Source organism: Ixodes scapularis, unplaced genomic scaffold (genome assembly GCF_016920785.2).
Source record: "Ixodes scapularis isolate PalLabHiFi unplaced genomic scaffold, ASM1692078v2 PGA_scaffold3__209_contigs__length_174095766, whole genome shotgun sequence".
NCBI lineage: Eukaryota > Metazoa > Arthropoda > Arachnida > Ixodida > Ixodidae > Ixodes > Ixodes scapularis.
The window spans coordinates 168,497,001-168,505,782 of NW_024609868.1; positions in this window are offsets into that span (position 1 = coordinate 168,497,001).

Below are 8,782 nucleotides of genomic sequence, written 5' to 3' on the forward strand. Positions count from 1 at the left end.
ATGCCATCCTGGTCAGAACCAGGAGTGGACAGAGTGTCAACATCTGTTGGCATCTCTCCCTCCTGAGAAGTGTCCATTGGAGTAGATATGGAGCTTGTTCGGCCCGGCCCACGGGGGGGCAAGCCCCGACCACGGCCGGCTGGAGGAGTGGTGGACGAACTGGGCAAGGGGTCACCCGAGCTCGTCTTGTCCCCTCCTTTCACTGGAGCTGCATGGGCTCCATGCTGCTCCTTTGGTAGGGGGGCCCTCTCCAGCGAGCAAGAGCGAGAAATTCGCTCCTTCTCCCTAGGAGGGGACCTAGGAGAGGGAGAAGGCGCGGCTGTTGCCGGCCTGTCCCTGGATGGAGGGGCAGCACGCGTGCTACCACCAGGGACTGGGGGAAGCTGCCGCTGCCCCTGTTGGGGAGCTGGGGCCCTGAGGTCGGCCGCCAAGATCTCGGGAGAGACCTGGGTGGCCCTCGACTCCGAACGTGGTGCTGGGCCCCTGCGCACTACGTCGGCAAAACTCCCCCTTGACACAAAGGAGAATCGCTTTTTTGCTTCTGAATACGATACGTTCTCCTTCACTTTAATGGTAAGGACGTCTTTTTCTTGCTTCCACGAGGGACATGTACGATAGTAAGCGGGGTGTGGTCCACCGCAATTAACACAGTGGGCCACAGCCTCCTCACAAATGTCAGAAACATGGCCCTGACTGCCGCACTTTGCACACGTCTCCTTCCCTCGGCAGCTGCGTGCTCCGTGACCAAAACGTTGGCAACGGAAGCACCGCTGGGGGTTGGGGACGTAAGGGCGAATGCGGCAGTTCAGGTATCCTGCCTTGACGGTCTCTGGGAGTGTGTGCTTTTCAAAGGTCAGGATAACATGTTTCGAAGGAACCTGTTCACCATTTTTCCGAAACATGATGCGTTTAACAGCGACAACGCCTGAACTTTTGAGTCCCTCGAGGAGTTCCTCTTCACTTGTGTACAAAAAGTCATCCTCGGAGAGGACTCCACGAATGGTGTTAAGTGTGCGATGAGGACTCACCGACACCTTTACGTCAACAATGGTAGTCAAGTTGAGGAGTGCTTCGCTTTGTTTTTTTGTGTTTACCTCCACAAGGAGGTTTCCAGAGTACAATTTTTTGGCCTTGTAGGAAAACCCTACAAGGTGCTCTAGAACTTTGGCTACAATGAAAGGTGACATCTTCGCAACTGTCTTCTGTTCATCAAGAGAGTGAACAACAAAAAACTTTGTAAAGGATTCTATCTCGGGATCTTTGTCAATGGTTTTGTGTTCAAGGCAACGTCTTTTAAGGGCGTGCCCTGAACGGGGTTTAGAGGGGTGGGGCGCCATAGAAGGGCAAAGAGTGTTCGGAATCCACGGTGCACCGCCCACCACCGAGCCCAGCAAGGGGTAAGGTAACGCACCATAACAAGGTGAGCTTGGCTGGAGACGTTACGCTAACAGTGCTGCCGGGAAACTATACCCAAGTGTGGGTCAAGACAGAGGTCTCTTGCCACCCAAGGTTAGCCCTTGCCGCCAAAGAGGGGTGAAAAAGGAGTAAGAGAAATGAGAGAAGTAAAAGAAACAGGAAAGGTAAAGGTGAAAGATTGGAGGGGATAGTAGAAGAAAAGGCGACTAGACTGAATCATCCTGGCCGGGCCTTACCAGGACTCCCGTCTACGAGAAGCGGGGGCCGAAGTGGTGTATTGCCTCACCCGGGGGGCCCCGAAGGGTCCAAACCTACCCCGGGCTCGGCTCAACCACCAGGATGCCCTTTTCCCCGGACACGGGCTCGCCACGCACAGCCAGACGTGGGTGGGTTTTAGCCACTTTTTACTCAGGGTCTGTGGTGTCGCCAATGTGGCTGGGGTCCGTGGAGGCGTGCTAATTGGAGTCATTAAGAGTATACCATCATTTCTTGTTAATATAAACAGCTCCTTAGAAATAATTTGGGTGTGTATTAACGTTCAACATAAGAAATATATATTGGGGTGCTGTTATCGTCCACCCTCATATGTCTCTGATTTTGCTGATAAACTACACAATGCACTGAATGTAATTACAATGCGTTTTCCTAACACGCCCTTGCTTTTGATAGGTGATTTCCCCCTAACATTGTTTGGGGTCCGGGGGATCCCACCTCTGACCGATTTTCAGCAGACTGTGCGAAGTTTTTAAGTGTGCTTTCTGATTTTCATCTTACTCAGCTACTTCATAGCCCAACTAGAATAACTGCCACTACTTCAAACATTTTGGATCTTGTTTTGACTACGATGCCCAACCTGATTGGTCCAATCGCATACCTACCTGGCCTCAGTGACCATCTGTTATTGCATTTTACTTTGAGTGTTCCTAATATTTGTGTTAAAAACAAAAGAAAAGTCATTCGGGACTACAGCAAAGCTAATTATGATGCCATTAATCTTGAATTATGCAGTTTTTTTATACTTTTTTGGGTAACTTCTCAGAATGCTCTGTTGAATACAACTGGACGCGCTTTAAGGAAAAGGTGATTTCGCTCACTGAGAAATACATACCTTTGAAAACCATAATTGCAAACTCTAATTATTCGTGGTTCAACAGGGTGCTCCTGAGATTGTCAAACATAAAGAAGCGTCTATTTAGAGCTGCGAGACTCACATCCTGCCCAGTTCGCTGGCAAAATTATTTCAGTGCTGCTCAGTGCTACAAGAATGCTGTACAGTCTGCTAAGTTCAACTTCTTCTTCACCTTACTACCTTCCATGTTAAAAAATAACCCGTGTCAGTTCTGGAATGTATTGTCCCATCGAGATAAGCCTTCGTCTATTTTATTGAAAGCACCTGACGAAACTTTGATCGATGAATCCTTATGTGCCACAATGTTCCAGGAAGTGTTTATTAAATCCTTTTCTAGCACCCTAAGCAATTTGAACCCAAGCTATAATGTTGATCCTTTTCCATTGATGGACCCTATCATAATCAGCCCCGATGGTGTTCTGAGCATTCTAAACGGCCTAAAGCTGTCATCGGCAACTGGTGTTGACGAAATTAACTCCAAATTTCTTAAAGCTACAAAATCAGTACTCCTCTGTTATTCTCGCCCATCTTTTTCAGCAATCACTTGACACATCATTGGTACCTTGCGAATGGAAAATTGGTAAAGTTATTCCTCTACATAAATCTGGTGATAAGCACTTTCCTATCAACTGTAGGCCCATCTCGCTAACCAGTGTTCCCTGTAAAGTTCTAGAACATATAATTTATACACAACTTGTTAACTTCCTAGAGTCAAATTCATTTTTTTCCCCAAATCAACATGGCTTTAGGAAATCCTTGTCCTGTGAGACACAGCTACTGTCTATCACTAACGATTTTCATTCAGCATTTGATCAGGGATCTCAGGTGGACTGCATAGTTTTTAGATTTTGCCAAGGCGTTCGACAAGGTATCGCATAGACTTTTATTACATAAATTAAGTAAACTCAACATTGATTCTAACGTGTTTAACTGGTTGGTATCATTTTTAACAAATCGCTCGCAATTCGTAACATGTAACGGCATGAACTCCTCCTCCGCACCCGTCGCTTCCGGCGTACCCCAAGGATCAGTTTTGGGGCCTCTACTTTTCTTGATCTATATTAATGACTTGCATGAGATGGTTTCTTCTTCAATTAAACTCTTTGCTGGTGATTGTGCTATTTATCGTGTAATAACTAATGACTCGGACTCGCAAAAACTACAACATGACCTCGACTTCATATTTAGATGGTGCAAACTCTGGTCAATGGAGCTTAACATTAACAAATGTAAAATCATGCGCATAGCCCGGAAAGTTAAATTTACTACCGCTTATAACATTCACAACTTACGCCTGGAACTTGTGACCTCCTACAAGTACCTGGGTGTGATCTTAAGTGACGACCTTTCCTGGAAACTTCATATTAACTATGCGATTAACAACGCTAACCGAATGCTTGGCTTTCTCAAACGTAACTTTCCTTTAGGTCTATCGTCATTAAAACTGACTCTTTATAAAACACTAGTTAGGCCTAAGCTCGAATATGCAGTTTCCATCTGGGATCCCTCAACCCTCTACCTCATCAACTCACTTGAAGGAGTTCAGAACAGAGCTACACGTTTTATACTGGCCAACTATAACCGCACAGCAAGCGTAACGTCAATGAAAAGCACATTATTACTTCCGACCCTCGCACATCGTCGCATGCTTTTTCGAATCTCCTTTTTTCATAAAATCTATCATCATGTTCCTTACCTAAAAGCCCAAATGATAATCCCCCCATACTTTATTTCAGCACGCCTTGATCATCGTCAAAAAGTTGGTGTACCATTTTGTCACTCTAACGTTTATTACGCTTCTTTTATTTCAAGAACTTCTAACGATTGGAACCGCTTACCTGCATCTCTCACATCAATGACTGACCACGCTCTTTTTTGTAATTCTATTACCAACCTCATGTTCCCTATTGTTTGAGTTGTTTGAGATTTTGTTCATTGTTCGTTGTGTATTCTTATTGCTATTATTCCCCACTCCCCTCTGTAATGCCTTTGTGCCCTGAGGGTAAAATAAATAAAAAAATAAATAGCGCAATAGATGGCGGAAGTAGCAGACGACACTCCTCGCTAGTTCTGGCAAAACGGTTGATACAAATTTGTATGAATTTCCCCGGTCGTTTCAAGACTAAGGGAGTTCGCTTCAACCAGCAAAATATGGCCGAAGATGCCTGTTTACTAGGAAGTCGGGCCTGTTGCCATCCCACTCGTTGGTGTCACGCGCGATTATATCAGGCACAAAGGGGCGCACCGACAGACAGTAGAATCCCCAACATACGAGCCCTGCCTAAATGCAATAGAGCGTAAATACTGTCGCCATGTTAACCTAGGCAAGGTTAACATGGCGACAGTTTTTACACTCTAGGTAAGGAAAAGCATAGCGTCCGGTATGAGTCAAAGGAAGAATAAAAACGCTTAGGGACAAGGACAGACAGCACAGTTCTTTCAACCAGCAACACGCAATTACTGATGTGTCCTTCGATAGTACTATCTCCCTCCTGACGTTTGAGACTAGCCACCCAAAGGCCCCGCGCTCCACGTAGTAAGTCTTCACGAGTTATCTGCATTCCATATGTGAACGACTCGGCGCACAGACTGAAAGCAATTGCAGCGCGCTTCAATACTTCAGTTGTCTTCTCGTGCAAGTTGCGCCTGAAACAACTGTGCAGCACGTGAACAATAACGAATCCTTCAAAAGATTTTTCATCAAACATGCCAATCGGACGTTTCCCTGTAAAGAGGGGGTGGTATACTCTATCCCTTTCTAATGTGGTGACCGATACATTGGACAGACAGTGCGTAGCCTGAACACCCGCCAACGAGAGCACGTCCTCGAGGTCTCTAGTGCTTCGAGCGACTCTTTTCATCCAATAGTTGTGCATCAACGCCTCTCCACGAACTGTGAAGCCCGGTTCCAGGACACCAGCGCAATTGGCGGACACAAGAACAAGCTCGGTCGAGAGATCATTGAAGCGTACAAGATAGCCGATGCTCCTTCTCTCGCGTTGTCCAGAGTTGAGATGAATTACCTGAAGCCAGAGCTGGATTAGTTAAAGGGCGCTCTATCTAAATTTGCCAATAGTGTTTTCTTTTTTCCTTTCTTTCTAAATTTCTTTATCTTCTAGTGTATTAGGTGTGAATTTGTGTTTTTTTTTCCGGGCGTATATAAATATATTATTTTCCGCATCTTCCCCTTTAGACTCAAACGTTAGGAGGGATATACTACTATTGAAGGAGATACCAGTAAATGGTGTGTTGCTAGTTGAGAGAAGTGTGGTGTCTCTTTTTGTCCCTAAGTGTTTTTATTCTTTCTTTGACTCCTGTATTTTCACCAACACGCTCTTCGATCTTTGTGTGGTATGAGCCGCATCATTACACGAGATGGAAGGTGAGCCGTGAGCACTTGTTTGCTGCCCTAGAGCACTTGGCGAAAAACGAGCTACAATGTTCGTGCCAAGGTCCCAATCAGAAGGACGTGATCTCTGTCATGCTCGCCGGAAAGGAAACGTTCGTGCCGAAATGCTTCCTAACATGCTTAATCTGAGAGGCCTTTCGTGTGTACAAGGAGCAGCATCCCGATTTCTGTGTTGGGCTAACAAAAATTTATATTTGCGCCCTTGATGGGTCAAATGTATTCCATTCCAGGAAGTATGCGTTTGTGTGCGCTGCGCCAAGTATTACCTTTGTATAGACACTATAGAGAACGTTATAGGCTCAACATTCAACACTGGTGAAATGAACTCAGCATTTTCGTGCGACATACTGCCCAAAAGGCCACTCCCTTACACTCGAGGAACCTCATATCCCAGAGGATGAAGAGATTGGGCTTACAACATGGGAGTCCGGCGACCTTGTGTAAAAAGCATTGGATCCTGAGACTTTTCTAAAATTCGTTGTGGTAACGGTTGAATGTTCGATATTTCACAACCATATTCGACAAACGCAACGTAAAGCGATCTGCGATTAAATGCAGTGCATGCAACGCGGAAGCATTCTCTTTCATTTTGACTTCTAAAACTAGACCATTGTGCTTCCTGACGAAGTTCAAGCATACCACTTAGAAAAATACAAAAACAAGTTACGATATTTCGATGTGCAGTGACGACAAAAACCTCTACAAACAGATTCGCTATCACAAGCGAGGGCCTGTGTGCCGACGCCGCTCACTCGCGTTTGGCTCTAGAAAAAGTGAAAGAATGGCTTGAAGACAACGTTGCGGTATACTCGTAGGTGACGTACGCAAGTGACGGGGCCGCCAGTCATTTTAAGAATCGCTAGCAGCTTCACCAGTTTGCACACAACGATTGCCCACAAGCGCAATGGTTACTTTTTGCGTCTGGACTTGCGAAAACGCATGGGGTGAAGTTGACAGACTCGTGAAGCACCAGGCCACACTTAACAATCTGAGAGAACGCTCGCTAAAAGCAATTCAGATGGCAGGGACAATTGTGAGCCTTCTATCACAGAAACTAAAAGGCGTGCATCTTGTGTATCTAGACAAAAATGAAGTTGTTCGGTATCATCACAAAAAAAAAAAAGAAGAGTGGCTGACGGTGCGCGCCTTTCTTGGCATTCAGTCTTGGCACGCGTGGCGGCTGTGCAAGTCATCAGCAGAAGGGACCTGTGAAATATACGTAGCACGGACAGTCGGATCTGGATAGAAGAAATTTTATTAAATGGGCACAGAGAGGAAAGCCTTAGCGTAAAATGCCGAATTTGATTACCGAAATGACTTCTCATTTTGAATATAGAGACATTTATCAGTTTTCTTCGCAAGGTTTTACTTGGTGTTTGCATATAAGCTTTGTCTGATCAAAATACGAGAATCACGAAACGTCACCCTCGCGCAGGATCAAATACCTCGGCTTGCCACGATCTGTTCGTACACCGAGGATATCGAAGCTGCTAGAGTCAGACGCGGTGGCACCCCTCTCCTGAAATTGTTTGTACCCGGAAGTACATGGCCAACCTAAACAATTTTAGTATTCTCTCTTTATTTTTGTGTGGGGAAGTGAAGTTTTTTCTTTTGTTCAAATTATAAAATATACCGGAAAGCAAAACTTCACACAACATCATCTTTTCTCGAATCACTAGTCTCTAATGAGTCAGAAGGCAGCCCGGAAATAGCGAAAACCACACAAAATACGCAATTTCCGGCAAGCGCATGGCCTACGCGCGCACAAAAGCGCGTTGAATTGGATCGGGCTTAAGCGTCCTCCAATTTTTTTATCATTACATACATTGTTTTTCTTTGTATTTTTATCTAGGGAAAGGGGGAGGGGGGGTTGAGAGCCCGGGCATACCACCGACGCTGATAACAGTGTGCGTCCAGTAAAAACCACACGAAAATTATTCTGACGTGCAGTCCTGAACGAGATTCTACTGACGAATGAATTCACTGGCAGAAACGAATGTTTATCACAACACCGATCAGTGAAGGAAAGACTAAACGACACACCATTATACAGAGAAATACAAAGTTAGCTCGAGAATGCAATTGTCAATTTTCTTTTTGGTTTTTCTCTTGACTCTGAAATACTGTGATGATATTTTCTATGATCAATAGCGTTCATCCTCGCTTCCAACTTTTTAACAACAAGAAGCAGAGGCCATTTAAGATATCTCTTAGATTAATTTTGGACGAGTTAGACAAATCCTACAAAACTGTGATGCGAAGAGGACGTTAAACATTTTGCTTAATCTTTTAGCTATCGTCTTTTTAGGCACACGACATATATCAACTCTAGTTACATGTGTCTTTATAAAGAAAAATATTATACAGATAGGTCTTCTATGTATTATCATATCAATGCACTTTACAACAAGAGTACTTTTTTCAGTTCGACATCCAAGCATTTTTTTTCTGAAGGCCAATACTTGAGATCAACTGAAGTACTTCAAGAATAATAAAAACAAACTACGTCTGATTAAAAATGAAAAGAAGGATCGGGTGATACACCGCGTATTCCGTCCAATGCCAAACAACACAATCACCAGAAGGAGATGTAAACTTAATTGAGCAAGGGTTTTCTTCTGACAGTGTCACTTATCAAGCTCGCAGCAAAAAAACATATAAATATTGAAAAGCTCTCCTCAAGTCGGGCGTATGTTTAATATCATATTTTATATTTTAGACGTTAAACAACTTCATTTTCGCAGGCAATATATTCGTAGCATTTTAATGAGTGTGGGGTTCCGAATTATTTCGGGGGCACAAAATTTCGAGATTGGGGGACATGCTAA